At 36.5% G+C, this 17,365-nt stretch overlaps 1 long non-coding RNA gene across 1 annotated transcript; it reads right to left on the reverse strand.

Moving 5' to 3' along the window:
• Positions 1-3,034: 3,034 nt before the first annotated feature.
• Positions 3,035-13,283, reverse strand: LOC307028717. Its single transcript, XR_013805082.1, has 3 exons — positions 4,581-13,283; positions 4,374-4,497; positions 3,035-3,363 (listed from the first exon to the last, which is right to left on the reverse strand). It is a non-coding gene; the product is annotated as an uncharacterized lncRNA (long non-coding RNA).
• Between the last annotated feature and the right edge of the window lie 4,082 nt (positions 13,284-17,365).

The following is a 17,365-nucleotide window of genomic DNA, read 5'->3' on the forward strand; positions in this document are numbered from 1 at the left end:
TGAAAGTAGTATTACAATTCTTAAATGCTGTGGAATATGATGGGAAGCAATGTTTAAGACTTGTATGTATTAGACGTTTAATGTAGAGATTCTTGTCTCCTGCCTCGCTGTTTGTCTATCTTCCAGACACTTTTAAAATCACAATAAACTCTTATGCTTTTGTTTTAACTGCCTGAGAGTATGAATGGTGTGTTCACTCTTCATCAAAGTTATGTAAGCTGTATTTGACAAAGAAACCATACTGTAATTCCTTACCATGTAGCACCAGTTAACTTTGGAAAAATAGCTATTACCTTCTGATAAGGACCGATCATCTTTAGATCAAAATACATGGTTGGAAAAAAAGTGTAACGTTAATCTTGAAGTTAGCCGGCAGTGAATAAAACAATTAGTCATCTAATTACTAACAAATAATTATTAACAGACCACTTATAAAGGGCTGGCTTATCTATAGCCAGTTGAGTAGCACTTGAAATGTTTTGGCTCTATGAAACCTGATGTACTTATATGATTCTGTTTTCTTCAAGTTTGTATCTTCTTGGTCGAACGCACTTATTGTAAGTCGCTTTCGATAAAAGCATCAGCTAAATGCAATGTAATCTGAAGGAAAATTCCACAAAATCTATCCGTCCCTCCCTATTCTCTGCTCATTATAGTGTGACTTGTAAATCAAAATGTATGTTTAAATTCAGTGTAAAACTAAGGTTTCTAAGAAGTTGGATATCTACTTTGTTTACATCCATGTTTATTAGCTTGCAGACTTCTTCTTTGTCGTTGTTGGCACATTGCTGCTTATCTTGGCATCTAACCAACACCTGGAATGGTGTGAAAGCGATTGGCAGGAATGTCTGTCATATCATGTACCCACTCTTAAAATACAGCTCCAACTCAACAAAAAAAAACACCCAGAAATGTATTTTATGCATGTTAGGATAATGTAGTTTGTTTTTCAGATATCAATTCTGCTTTACAATTTAAAGAGTTAAGGGGCTGTGCAGTGATGGATGAGATATTTATATCTATTTTTTTTTGTCCTGTGAGAACCACTTCAGGGTTTCCATACAAAATACTTTGTGATAATGCATTTTCCAGCTGATCCAAAAGGCTTTTAAAATAGTTAAATAGTATGTCAATACTTTTTCTCTGACACCAGTTATTATTCTGTACTTGCATTCAACTGATTTGGCAATTAAATCCAACATTTAGCATTTTCGTTCCTCACAGGATTATTATTTAAATGAATGCTAAACAAAAAATGTCTTCGATTTGTGTGCACATTTTGTCCACTGATGCATTTGAAAAGGAGCAAACTCTCCTCCGCACGCTGACATCTGTTGTTAGTGTTTGGAGAGACAGATGGAGCGTTTTTGAAGAGCCTCTTTCAGTCTCTACAGAACTTCTTCAAACACTGCTGCTGGCACGATTACATCCACTCAAACTACAAACAATGGGGACATTGAAAAAGTCACCAACAGTCACTTTTTCTTATCTGCCACCGTCCTCTTCCTTCTCCTCAAACCTGCACCACATTTATTTTATTGAACACATCAATAATTATAATGCACATCATATATATTATTAAAATATTGACCAATCTGCACAATGAATACTTTTACTGTTGGTACTTTAAGTATATTTGATACAATACTTTTTTACTTTTACTTGAGTAACATTTTGATTGCAGGTATTTTCCTTGTAACAGAGTATTCCTACACCACGGTACTCCTACTTTTATTTAAGCACAAGATTTAAAGCACTTCTCCAACATATATCTAAGACAGAAATTACATTATTGATTTGCATGTGACCTATAGTATTTCCATGCTATGCTACTTAAATATTTTCCTTCACTACGAAGGAATAACTTTACTTTGCAGATTCTGATTATTAATACAAATGTAATCAGCATAGGCCTATATGATGCATTATTATGAATAAGGATAAGCATTCACTTTATCATTACCAATGCATACTTAAACTGCCATCATCAGTCAAGGTATTTGATATTTCCATATATTACTATGACCAAATATTTCATTCTCATCTTATCTGCACTTAGTTTTTGGTGCTAAACATCAAATGGTGGCACGCTAACATGCTAAACTAATTTGTGCTAAACCTCTACATTGTCATTGTGAGCATGTTAGCTTGCTAACGTTAGCATTTAGCTCAAACCTCCCCTCTGTAAAGCCCATCAAAGCTAATTAATACAGCTAAAAGACCAACACATGTATTGCTGAAAGCTTTAAAAAATCGATACTGGTGTGCACATTTATAATTCACATCAAATATTGTTAGAGAAACAACTATTTGATATTATCATTGTAAGATGGTTTTTAAAGGAATCTTTTTTTAAATGACAGAAATCAGCTGTCTAAATACTGTTGTTTTTCTGCCTCAACAGGTTTTCTTCTGGAGCTCAACACAGAAGTTGACTTACATTCAACATTTACATAATTATGGAAATTCCCAAACATTTGCACACATTTATTTGCATGGCAACCAAAACACAGAGCCTGATTCCCAGTTGTGGATGAAAATGTGATCAGACTTTTTACTGAATTAAAAAGAGGCAATATCACAGTGTAGAGATACACAAGTAAAGCTTTGCATGATTCAATACCTTAGTTTATATTATTGGATTAAAACAAGTGATGTGTTAATGTGTTCATCACTTTAATGAGCAGCGGGTAAAGGTGGAGCGCACTTGAGTTAACAAAAATACTCCTGGGAAGTTTAATCGATAATGCATAGTCATATATTTGTTGATTATTTTTTGTTATCAATAATCCAAATCTAGGTATTAAATGTATGTAGTAGTGTTACTTAACAGTGATGTAAAGTAACTCCACAGCATATATTAAATAACTTTCAACACAGAAGCTGCAGTGTTTGTTCCCCCATTTGAAACTATATACAGTATATAGCTATGTTGCATGAATATAAAACAGCTTTAGTGAGCAGAGTGAAGGTTACTCTGTGTCTCGCTTTAAACCAATGGCCTCCAAAATAAAGACAGCATAACATCATAACATTAAATACAAAAATAATATTTTATTCTAAAAGGGACAGTTAATGTGTAGCAAAATACATTTACAATGTGTTCCAAATATTAATTTAGGACAAGTCATACACACAAATGAGAACTCATAAATCTTAATATTAATTCAGTAACATGCAGGAGTAGTTGATATTGTCTTATCTTAAAAGACACTCTGGCTCACAATGTGAGTTTTATTCTTCTATTCACATGGTTTGAGATTGAAACCATGTTTGGATGGTGACTCCTCGAAAAGTGCCAATTGTTTCTTTGCGAATTGCAGGTTAGGATCAATACAAAACTTCTTCAGACATGTTGTGATTCTGTAAGAAAACAATTGCATATTGTTAGAAACACAAGAAAACAAAGTGTCATTAATGCAAAGCAGCCTAAAACCTGCATCAGTATAATAGGGTATTGTTTGTTTTTAACAGAACTAAATCATCTCAAAAGGCTCATAATGTTGAGTTGTGAATGTTTAACTACCTTTAATAACAATCACTAGAATTATTATTATTTTTGCATTACTTATGCATAAATGTGTAAGATCCATTTCACGTAATTCTTTCACCTTGTGTAATTTAATCTGTAAAATGTCAATCATATTTTGTTAACTACATATCACATACATGCACATGTACTGTATTTTAAACCTGAATCAAATCTCAACCAAAGTAAGCAACTAAGTAATCATAGCTTTAAAAAGCAAAATATTTCCCCAAATTGTAGTAAGGTTTCAAAATAAAGTAGCAGAAAAAAGTATAAAGATCAGTAGAAATTATACTATTTTTAAGTACCAGACATTGACAGTTTACATGCTGGTTAACTAAACAGCTCTCTCTGGTGGAGGTTTTTGGTTCTAATAAAAGAACACAGGGGTTTGCCTGTGATCTTTTATTCAATCCTTTATTTTCAAACTATTTACTTGACAGTTTATTGCTTTTGTTCCTTGATAAGCAGCTGGCACTGTATGTCCTGTCACCACTGTTGTGTTTTTAAATGTGTGAATAATGCAGAGCGTTGAACAAGCATTCAGTAAGCCTTAAGACTAGAAACATAGATTCAAGATTATAGTATGAACATGTAGTCCATTTACCATTAACAAGTAATCATTCATTAATAAAATAATTATTTAAGGTGTGTAATTGCTACAATATGAGGTACTGTTACTCTACGTTGCTTTTATTATTAGTTTCCTTAATTATTACTTTATATTTCACCCAAAACATTTTTTAATAATGTAATATTTATACCTTGTATTATTGCTGCATTTACGTAAACTAAGAAACACACGGGGTGTATTAGATTAACATGCACACGTGTATAAACTTACACAATTGCTTGGGATTCACAGCCACTCGGGGTCTTCGCCACGTGTATCACCCTTTTTCTGGGAATTTTTGTTGTATTGAAGCCATTACAACATCCATCCTGTGGTGCTGATGGTCCGACCGGAGCTGTGAACAAAAACAAACACACACTTAATACCAAACACAGTTTACATTGACAGCTCACAGAGAAATCCAGCAAAGATACTGACCGGCAGTGCAGTGACGCAGGACGCAGATCAGAAGTACGAGAGTCACCAGAGTCTTCATAGTTCAGAGATGTCAGAGCTTCTGTTGGGATGAAAGCTTGTAATCTTCAAGGTTTGAAGTGTGATAGAAACCTGCTCTGTGCTCACTGTATTTATACAACTCCTGCCTCCAACAGTTGAGTCGTGTTCTGAGAAAGCAATTGGTTCTCAGAAAGAAAAAAAAACTGGTTCTTTTTTTCTGTTACAGCTCTCAACATCTGTTTTTTGCACTACAGAGGAAATGTGACGTCAATAATTACATGTAAAACAATTCTTCAAAAAGTTTTACACAGAATATGGATAGGGCTTTTGATTGTGGCTTTCCCTTTAGATTTCTCTGGATATAACTGCCATTTAATGGAAGGACTTTTATCTGCAAGCTCACACTTTAATATACTTTAAATCTCTGTTAATTGCTGCACAAATATGTCTTGGTATCCCAGATAAAAAACGTAACAGCATTTTTTAAAATTGTAATAAAATCACAAATTTAAACACTGCAATGAAATGCATGTTGAATGGCAGTGGGGAACTGAACATTGACTCCATACTTCAGTATACCTTTCAGAAGTGAAATGCTGAAGAACATTCAATCAAAATGATCGTTCCAAAGATTAGTCCTTTACTCTTTTCTAAATCCCAGATCTTTCTGACTCGTTTAGGCATTGCATTGTGGGACATTAATGCACACATTCAAAAATCAAGCATGTTTAAGTAATATATGCTGTACATCATAGCAGTACTAAATCGTAAGCATAATGGTAGAATTTTTAAAATTAGGATGAACGGCAACATTCAAATACTAGATGCAGGTTAATGCATCACTAATAAAATAAAATAAAGTAAAGCACTGACAGTAGCCACGGCCCTTGTACTTTAAGAACAATGTGTTGTTTGTTCTTACATTGATGAGGATTGGAATACAAGACTTGAAATGAAGTACGGTAGTTTTATACTTTGATATCGCTACTTTTACTGAAGTCGATTATTTTAATACTTTTTCCTCCACTGAGCTTTAGTAGCCATGGTATTAGAACAGTACATTGTAGGTGATAATATTTCAGCAGCAATAGAAATACATGAATCTGTAGCACTTCAGTTAATATTGGAAGTGTATGCATTATTAGTAGTACATTAGTAGTGTATTGTGAGAGCTGAGATTGAGTTAACATGATGGGACTTTCCTTCCTCATCCGTTTACAACAGAAAACTTGACATCAGCATTTCTGAGAACAATGTGTAGCTGGATTTACACTGAAGAAGTCATTCACAAAAATGTGTTTTCACTTCATCATTCTGATTATATAATGACATAATTTCATGCACCTGTATATTGCTGAAATCTTCCGTGTAGGTACAATTGTATTGATACATACATTAACAGGCATCATTGCGTGAAATAAAAATAATATTTCTCCTTTGTTGGCAAACAGTAGAGAACACTGATAAGAGTCAAATATGTATTCATATACAAGAGAAAGAGTAGTGGGCCGAGTATGGTTAGCTGAGGAACCCCAAGACTAATTACATTTATACATGAAAACGTGTTTCAGTTCATAAGGACTTCTCTTTGATTCTTTACTTTTTCGCTCATCATGAAGCTATGCAAGGAAAACGAACATTTGTAAGGGTGTTAGTAGGAAGGAAGGACCCAAACGCAGTACAAAACAAAAGGTCACGAAGTTTTAAAAAAAGCGAACTTTAATCCATAAACAATCCGATAACCAAGAAAACAAGGAAAAACTGAACATGCACAAACCGGGAAACAGGAATAAAAACCAGTACACAAGGTACAAGTACTCAGATCAGTAACATAGGTTGAAGAAATACAGGGTAGGAAAAATCCTGCATTTAAAATATTTTAAAAAGTGTTACCATAAAAACATGTAGTTCCAAATGTAAAAGGTCTCATTATGCAGAATTGTCAATTATAGAATAATGTTACAATTACGTACGTCATATTTCATTATTTGATAAAATCATGCATTTAATGTTGCATCTAATAAAAGTGGAGCTATCTACTTTTTAATATCTCTCTAGAACGGTGAATAAAGTATCTTCACCTAGAATATTACATCATAGTTTCATTTGATGATTATATCATTAATATAATTCAGAAAAAGGCAGCAGAAGTTATTGGATACATTTAGTAAAGTAAAAAGTACAATATTTCTTCTCTAAGAGAAAATATGAAATAGTACTGCAGTATTTAATTAATAGTATTTCAACCACCAAGTGTCTCACAGTTAGGCTAGTTTGTCATCCAGGCTCTGGTGATCAACAGAAAAATAAACAGACCCTGACATCTTTTCTTTAAGGATCAAAGGTCAACACACAAGGTGAGTTAAGAGGCTTCTCAATACTCAAATGTCCCCTCCTCGACTCCTCGGTCCTCCGGTAGTGACCCGGAAATGAATTTCAGCGATGATAAGTTTCGACTCCACTTCGAGCGATAAAATTACTAACAAAGCACTTATATACTAATAAAGGTCTGGTTTATCTAAAGCCAGTTGAATAGCACTTGAAATGTTTTAGCTCTATGAAACCTGATGTACTTACAGTTGCAAGAAAAAGTATGTGAACCCTTTGGAATTACCTGGATTTCTGCATAAGTTGGTCATAAAATGGAGGAAGCCACTGCTGTCCAGAAAAGACATTGCTGCACGTTTGAAGTTTGCAAAAGAGCACCTGGATGTTCCACAGCACTACTGGCAAAATATTCTGTGGACAGATGAAACCAAAGTTGAGTTGTTTGGAAGGAACACACAACGCTATGTGTGGAGAAAAAAAGGCACAGCACACCAACATCAAAACCTCATCCCAACTGTGAAGTATGGTGGAGGGAGCATCATGGTTTAGGGCTGCTTTGCTGCCTCAGGGCCTGGACAGATTGCCATCATCGACGGAAAAATGAATTCTCAAGTTTATTAAGACATTTTGCTGGAGAACTTAAGGCCATCTGTCCACAAATTGAAGCTCAACAGAAGATGGGTGATGCAACAGGACAACGACCCAAAGCACAGAAGTAAATCAACAACAGAATGGCTTCAACAGAAGAAAATAGGCCTTCTGGAGTGAGTGAGTCCTGACCTCAACTCAATTGAGATGCTGTGGCATGACCTCAAGAGAGCGATTCACACCAGACATCCCAAGAATATTGCTGAACTGAAACAGTTTTGTAAAGAGGAATGGTCCAAAATTCCTCCTGACCGTTGTGCAGGTCTGATATGCAACTATAGGAAACGTTTGGTTGAGGTTATTGCTGCCAAAGGAGGGTCAACCAGTTATTAAATGCAAGGGTTCACATACTTTTTCCACCCTGCACTGTGAATGTTTACATGGTGTGTTCAATAAAAACATAAAAACATATAATTGTTTGTTGGGTTTTAGCTTAAGCAGACTGTGTTTGTCTATTGTTGTGACTTAGATGAAGATCAGAACACATTTTATGACCAATTTATGCAGAAATCCAGGTAGTTCCAAAGGTTTCACATACTTTTTCTTGCAACTGTATATGATTCTGTTTTCTTCAAGTTTGTACTTTGTTGGTCGAACGCACTTATTGTAAGTCGCTTTGGATAAAAGCGTCAGCTAAATGCAATGTAATGTAATGTAATGCCGTTCGAATTCTCTAGAATGATAAGAAAGGAGGTTTCAAACTTCCTTTATAACCTCCTTTAGCTTAGGAACCACTGGACCTCCCTAACCGAAAGGAGAGGAGAAAATGCTGCCCCACAATGCCTTGCAGCCGCAGCATTTGACGTCACACAACAGTCGGCCGTTCACGGACACAAACGATTATGACGGAGAAATTATATCATGAAAGTTAATGTGCTTATTAAGCATTTTAAAACGTATGTGGTAAGTTGCCAAAGTGCTTTTTTTTTAACGTTCATCAGTATTATAATCAAAAAGAGAAATATGAATGTTAGTTTTTACTGAAATGATCCAATAAAGTCAACATTTCACTGAGCTGTGTCGGGTTTGTTCAACTTTTAAAAGATGTTTGAATGGTGATATAGGTGTTAAAGACTAACTTTTATAATAAATACATTTGTATTGATTTTAAGATATTTTCATAGTTCATACAATCATACGTATTGGGATAATTTGTATTAATGTGGACTGGAGGGAGAGGGTGAATAGCATAAGTTTCACTTTTTTATTTCAATTCCAACTTTGGTCATGAAGAATATGTTTCTCTGTTGTTCATAAAGCATAAAGCAACAGCATCAGAGCACGGTGCAGTCTCTAGATGAGTCCGTCGTTCTTATTATACATCCATGTTGTAGTCCGTTGTATAGAAAACTGTAGTTTCCCCACAGCAGCAGACGCACAAAATGACGTCCGCTGGCGCATCATAAACACGTCGGATAGTGAAAGTGCATTCGGTTTCTCTAAAGTACCGCAGTCTCTTCTCCTAAATCCTTTTGAATTCTCCTATCCACTATCCCTTAACCCCGTGACGTTTCACTCAGAGGTCAAGGAATAGGAGATAGGGTTAGAACTTAGGAGCTGATTTTTAAACTATCCGAACGCAACCAAAGAGTCGTGACGCACGGCCGGACTTATCTCAGCCAATAACAGCTCTGCATGCATTCCCTGGATATTATTTTAGAAACTGCTTTCATCGCGTCGCGATGTTTCCAGAGAAAACAGCTGTGAGGGCCGTGTAGAAAGCAGAGCAGTGTGTAAAATATATATCACTCAGTATAACAGGCCTACATTACTTTCTGTATTTGTATGCTTTAGTTTAGTAGATATCTACAAACAAAGAGTCGATATTTTTCTAAGACCATTTAGTGCTTCACATAATAAAATACACAACGGCTGTAGCCTGATTATGCTTTAGGAGCTGTAGGTGTGTGTGGTACAGTGTGTAGGTGTGTGTGTGGTACAGTGTGTAGGTGGTACAGCAGGCCCGGCTCCAGGATGAAATGACTGAGGGGGCTGTTAAAAAATCAGAGGGGGCGATTTTTTTTTCACAACAACGAAAAATACTGGCAATGTAATGAATTGACACACCAAGCTTTTTTCCGTCTCACTGCTCTACAATCTCTTTGCTTCTTTATTTGTTTTTTTTGCTGGATTTACCTCTGTCGTTCTGTTCTTTTCCTCTGATCTTTAATATTAGATAGTACATTATTAGATGGTCGAACTTTGTTTAACAGACTAACATTGATTTCCTCAATTTATAAATGGACAGGCTCTGTAATTATACCATAACTTTTTCTCCTCTATCCCTTAACTCGTCTTCCTATACAGATTTACTTACCTCTAGTCAAGTCAGGATTAAATAAACATTAATCTGGTTGATTTTTTATTTTCAGGATTGAATGTTCAAATCAAGGCCTAAAACCTGGCATTTCATAAGAAAGTGACTAATATATAAACCAAATGTAATATTGGTTCAAATACTACACCAAATGGACAGACACAGATTAAAAATAAAAATAAAGTCCCCTGGTTTGTCTCTAGAGTCTAACTGCCATGAGAAAAATCAAATCAATGTTCCAAAATCCGTCACGAGATGTCGCTCATTGTACCAATATGGTTGATATAATACATAACATATTATTATTATAGTAAAACGGCTCGCTTTGGCAAACACCTGGGGCCGTATTCACAAAGGATCTTAGGGCTAAAAGTAGCTCCTAACTGGCGAATTTAGGAGAAACTCCTAAGCATAATGGGCGTGTCAGTCTTAAATTTAGGACTCCTAATTTTATTCACTAAGAGCAATTCACAAAGTATTTTAGGCCTAAAAGTAGCACCTAAGTCTGGGAGAGCTTAAAAGTCCTCGAGAGGACTCCTAACTCAGTAAGACCTATTCAAAAAGAATCTGAAAATGGCTGAGAGACGAAATGTTTTGGAGACAATGGAAGACTGTGAATTGATCAAGAGATATAGGCTAAATCGTGAGGGTATCAAACTTGTTGTGGAATTAGTGCGGGATGCAATAACATCCTAACAGGAATAACCCGATTAGTCCGGAAATAAAATGTTTGGCAACACTACGATATTTAGCAACAGGGAAAATGCAACTTTGCAATGCCGACGATTTAGGAATATCGCAACCATCAGTCAGCTGTGCCATAAACCAAACCATCAACGCGCTCTCTAGACCACATATCATCCAACAGTTTATCCGGTTTCCTTTGGACAATCAACAACTACACAGGATCAAAGCCAACTTCATGGCAATGCAGGTATGCCCGGTGTGGTCGGTGCTATTGACGCACATACAAATAATTGCGCCATCAAAAGATGAGGACGTGTTCGTCAATAGAAAGAAAGTACATTCCATCAACACGCAGATTGTTTTCATTCATCATGATAGGGGGACTTGAACGGCGGTATGGGCTGTTATTGAAAGTGTTTAAGTGCTGGAAATATGCTCATTGGATAATAGTTTGCAGGGTGCTTTTAATTGCCTCCTCGATTTAATGCAATTTACGTATTTTTATTGTTTGCTCTCTCTCTTTAACGTGCATATACAACGTCATTATCGTGGTCTGCACAAACTTGTCATCATGCGTGTATTCTGCTAACTGCACTGTCCATAACTATTTGATAGGAATACATTTCTAGCCTAGGCTATTTCCTTGTTTTTCTGTGATTTAGTGGGCTCGTTTGTGGGATGTTTCGGATGAGTTTCACCGAGACCGCCTACTCTGAACAACCAATCACCGTACTGACCGCTTCTAAACTCATGCACGAGAATCGACGTCATCCATAGCAACGGCGCGTCACTCTTAGTTCACTCTTAGTGATTTATCCTTAGTATGAGTAGGTCTCAGCGGCTTTGTGAATAACTTTTAAGAAAAAACTCCTACGTAAAATGTTTTACCGCGAGTTAGGAGCACTCCTAGCGGTAAGATAAAATGCTTTGTGAATACGGCCCCAGATCCATACAGCCCTAAATAATAACAAGTAACCATCACGTGTGGTGCTATCTGTAGTTGTTTGTCTTATTTTTTGTTGATGTCAAACAACATGGATTTCAAGTCAATATACGAAAGTAAATCAAGAAATTAAGCAAACAAGCTGATCTTCAAGTTCCTCAAAAACACTGGTCTGAGGACAAGGATTTAATATGAACATTTAATAAATCAACAGTAGGTGGCGATATATGCTCCAAGGGGAAGCGATTCGCCAATAAAGACAAAAGAAGAAGAAGAAGAAGAAGAAGTAGTAGTAGTAGAAGAAATACGCTAACGCTACAAACAGGCACAACACTGTTACTCTGTTTTTACTGACATGTAACATTTGATTTCACCTTGCTCTATTTTTTTTAACGCACGTTCAAAAACGGGAACATTTTCGGGAGTTTCAACCGGGTACCAGCCACCGAAAACGGGGACTCTGCCCGGAAACGGGGACGTTTTGGTCACCCATCCGACTGTGTTTACAGCTAAGCACACACGCTAACATTAAGACTAGCTCACTTGGGGTTGAGGCTTTTTTACACGTTGCTTGACTGCCTGCCCACATATCTGATCTAAACATAGTAACGTGTATTGTGGAAAAAAATTATTTAAAGTTATTTAATAATTGTGACATTTATTGTACTTTTTGATGGATGAATGATGCTCAAAGTGAGGGGGCAAATAATACAACTGAGGGGGCAATGCCCCCTTTTGCCCCCTCGTGGCGCCGGGCCCGTGGTACAGTGTGTAGGTGTGTGTTTTGTACAGTGCGTAGATGCCGCGGACAGACGGGTCTCAGTTGGTTTGGTGTCCTCTGCTTACTTTTAATACTTGTAAATACAACTTTTGGCCCGTAATTTAAATTCCCCATTTCAGCGACCAGAGAGAGGGGGGGATATATCCAGTCTCTGATTGTGTTACGTTATGAGAGTGCTCTCATACTTTGAAACGTATATATGTATATACATATATTTCTGTGTGTGTGTTCGCATCTGTAGCCTGTTATTGTCTCATTATACCGCACTCTGAATGAATTCAAAGTAAATATATAAGTCGTCATGAACACATCTGTCCATCAGACAGAGTGCTACTGTGCTTCCTGTCATCATTAATGGACGTCTCTTTAAAAATGACCACTCAGAGGAGAGGAGTTCTCATTTCTCTAACTGCCTGCTGCTTCCCCTCCTCTCTCTTTATTATTATTATTATTATTTTGTAACTTTATTTTAAATTATTAGGGCAGTACATTATATTCAAGTTACATTAATAATACACACTAAGTATAAATAATATAAATAATATAAGGAGAGCACGTTTTATTTTATGCGGCTCAGTTAGGTCACAGACTCAAGATGCCCCATGGCTGAGTCTGGGATTTGTCCAGGGTCTTTCTTCTCCTTAGTCCAGTAAGTATCTGTTTCACGATGGTGTCACTGCCTATTACTCTCTGATTCAGTATCATTTTACACCTTGTCTTCCATATTTTCATGCATGCGATACAAATTACCATCTGAAAAAGTTCCCTTTGCTTTATGCCCATCCCCTCATCCAGAATACAAAACATAATGGAGGCATATCTTACATTGAATACTAAACCGATGCCCCGCAGGAGCGACCACACCTCCTCGGCTCTGTAGCAGTCCATGAGGAGGTGCTGTAAGGTCTCGTCTTCCTCACAGTTAATCATGGGGCATGTTTTAGTTTTGACATAACAGCTCCATTAGACCACAGCTCTGACCGCAAGTCTGTTAACAGATATCACCCACCTCACGTCTCTCATGCTCTCCGATAATTGTTTAATTTGATTAATTTTAAAACTTTGTTGCCTTCGACAGGTGTGAGGTTTTTGTACATTATATTACCTCCATATTTAAAATCGTTTACTATTTAAAAAATGCTGAAGTTCCGTTGTGAAGTCACCATAGTAGGGTCCGTTTCTAGCGCGGCCTCTTCTTTTGTTCCATCCCATTCTTCCCTCCTCAACCCAAGGTGCTTTCCTGTGTATTGCAGCGGAGATGTTTTTTACAAAGGTAATTTGTAGTTTAATGCCCAGGTCTACGGCTCCCAGGCATCCATATTCCCTACTTTTAAACAACAAATTCCGTTTTGCAACCTCCCTGGTTGTACCCCACACCAAATTAACGCAATGTTTGTTTAATTCCCCTCCTCTCTCCTCCGCTCGCATCTCCTGTGAGCGGGACTAAGTCTCGAGGAGGGGAAATTTAAGAATTGAGAAGCCTCTCTAGTGTTACGAACTCAGACACTTAGGATGTAGGACCCAATTGCACGACCCGGGAGACAGAGGTAAAGTATTTGTAATATACTTTATTTTTCCAAAATACATCAATATGAACAACAAAAAAAGGTCACTAACAAATCTCAGAGAGATGACAAAATAGAGAGCAAACCAAAACGTTTCACGAGCACAGAGAGCATAGACCTGACCATAACAAGAGACAATACGAACTGACACTGAAACACTGGGAGACAGGGGAATTTAAGCACATGATAATAAGACACAGGTGGGAACAATCAGGGGCGGTGCTGACGCTGATGAGCACAGGAGACACACAAGGGGTGGAAAATCAGAAGCCTGGAATGAGAGGTAAATGGTGACGAAACAAACATAAACCAACATAAAAATGAACCTCTCTAGCATTTCTGTCAGTGCACAACAGTTAGTATTATATGCATGGCCATTTTGTTGGTGAAGTATACCTTTAGTACCAAATACATGGCAATTAGTTGTTTAAATGTTTCACTTTGAACAACTTCTATTTGACCATGAGAAGTTGATGTTCTGTCAAATTCATGAGAAAAACGCATATTGCCTCAGTGATGGAGAGATAAATGGTTTCCAAGAAATCTTTCTTTTGAGGATGAGGAAGTGTGGTTAAAAGCACAAACAAACTTCCTTTCTACATCCTCTGAGCTTTCAATGAGGGAAGTTCTGCCTGTTTACTACCAAGTATGCAGCATGGTTATAGAAAGACTGCAAAGAAAAGACAAGGAAGTGAAAGTAGTCATGAAAACGACTGAGTAAGACACTTTTAGAGTTGACAGAATGGAACTTACTTCATTAAGTGCATACATTCCATGCAAGGTTGTAGTGTTTGTACTCAGATTCTTTAATTAAGAAGTAAAATGGTCTTAAAGTCAGCCTGTCCTCCAACAAAAAACGACCAAATAGGTCGATTGTTTAAGCAGCTTAGATTAAGACCCATAGCCACGTTTTATAGTGTAGCATCTCTAGTGGTCGTGTAAGAAACAACATGCTCCTGTTTATTCAAAAAATAACCCTCTCTGGAAAATCCTAAATTGTAGAATAGTTTGGCCATTAAAATGCTTTTTGATTAGATTTCTTTTTGAGAAGTGTATATTGTACTTTTAGAATCCACGTCCAGTTGCTGTACTCTATTTAATTATGTTTTTATTTCTCTAGTCTTGTTGTGGTCATTTAACATCTTGCCAAGGACAACAGTTGAAAATTAGCCTGCTGGCTAAAACTGGCTCATTTACAGCAATGTGGATTAATGTGCACTGTCCTTTAAATAAATAAACAAACAAACAACTACGGTGTAGTTATGCAATGAATGAAAAACTTGGGTCACAGGTTCCTCAACAGTGCATTAAGACATCTATCAATATGTGTGTATACCTCCACCATTAAACTGTCAAATTCTGCACATTTGTTATACTATCTACATACATAAGAGTATAATTAATGTTTATAATATCAGTTAAAATAAGTGCTTCAACATAGTTAACATTGCAGGAAAGCCATATATTAGGCGTTAAGTACTTTGTCAGGCTTAATATTTATCTGTAGATAGATACCCCCAAAGCTTTTGTCTTATTTGAAAGAAGACCTTAACCTAAAGTATTATTTAATGTGTTAATAAAGGTTAATTAGTTTGCCTGTTTTGCACATCTTCATATTAATATATTTCTACATCTAGCACTACACTGTTTTATTGTAGAGATCACTACAGTATTTATATTCTATATTTCTATCATTGACCTTCTACTTTCCCCCTATGAAAGTATGTACTCTTAATATTTTTTTCATAAAATAACATTATTCAACAAAAATAACATTATTCAACACAAATCATTCAATAACGTGCTTTAACCACTAGGTACACACAGAATACTAATAATAACTTTGTATTATTAGTGTAGGACACTTATGTATGTATAACATCTTAAGATGTGTATTTTTATTCATGTTTTTACATAATTTTACAGGATATTGCTATACTATTTCTCATGTTTTACTTCTAAACATTAATATCTGATTTCTAAAACATCACAGGCCGAAAGGTATATCCGTCATTTAATTTAAAAGCTATTGAAATCGTGATTCCATAGATGTGTTTCCCATCACCCAAATCCCCTGACAATTCTCTCAACTCAGTATTTACATACTTATATTCAAAGAAAATCAGTAATATCTTTAAAAATTTGCATTTCGGCTTAAACATCCGATCAGCGAGCTGAGGAGCTTTCCTACGTCTGTTTCCGGTATTGTTCCTGTAATGAAAGTGCACATTATGCTACATTGAAGGGTGGAATTGACTACACATCTTCAGAAACATAATTTGCTTCAGATATAACTCATAGCAAATAAAGTATAAAAATATAAGTAATAAAAAGATAAAACACTGGCATGTAATTTACGTTAGAATAAATAGAATGGTTTTGAATAATAGAGGAGTAAAATCTACGTCACTTTACAGTCCCGCCCACTTTTGGGGAAACCAACATCGTCATTTGAACGGCGATCAAGCCTGAAGCCAGAGATCTTCTTTTACTGTCCTTTGTTCTTAGAGGAAGTACAGAAACACGTAACTCTGGATTTGTTTTAATGTTTGAGGTGCAATAAACAACACAGCAGCTTTTTGGCATGTTAAAACTATTATTTTCTGCCTCGCTCATGAGAGTAACAGCTGGCGAAATTACAGCCTCGCCTACTGATATTAATTTAACCATATAGCGAGCCCGATTCTCGATTTCAAATGTGTGCTCTAAAATGATATTTATAAATGACTATTATCATTATTATAAGCAACACAATAAATAGCAAATATATGTAGAAAATAATATTTAAGTTACGTTCATATCAAACGTAATGTGGGAGAAAATACGTTTCTAGCTAAACGTAATTGAGAATGCAGTTTAGTTCTGTGGGAACGTAATTTTTAGGAGACAGGGTTGGACTTTTTTCGTAAGAATTTATGTTTCATCCAATCACAGAGCTTGTTGACTTATCACGAGGTTTGTAAAAGCGGACAGGCATCATCACAACAATAGCTGGGGATTGTGGGTAGTGTAGTCTCTTTGGCGCTCCACATTTCAGAGAAAACAAGTTGTTTCTCAGAATTGAAGGGGAAAAACACAAAAGCATTGTACACAATTTAAACCTATCAATGTTGTTTAATTAACAAGGATAATCTGGTGTTTTTGAGTTGATGAGTAGTGGAGATATCACTGTCAAATCAATCGACAGTAAGGAGAATACTTACTTCCGGGTGTACAATTCTCCGTTATCCAATGGACGCTCACATTGCCTTTAAGAGCTGCCGACATAAATGGATGCGGTGCTTCCCTGAGCGTCAAATACAGATCAGTTGAAAGCTCTTTGCGTCCGTTTATGAAGCTGAAGGAGCCTCGGCACGTCCCAACTGCACGCCACGGGACCCTGACCAAGCGTCGCTCCTTGACGTTTAGGGAGTGAGTAAGAGACCCTGACCCAGCATAAACACTGGCGGTACCGACGCAGAAAACCCGGCCCTGTTCGCGGAAGAGGTTGAAGCTCCA

This window comes from Notothenia rossii (genome assembly GCF_949606895.1).
Source record: "Notothenia rossii genome assembly, chromosome: 2".
Classification (NCBI taxonomy): Eukaryota; Metazoa; Chordata; class Actinopteri; order Perciformes; family Nototheniidae; genus Notothenia; species Notothenia rossii.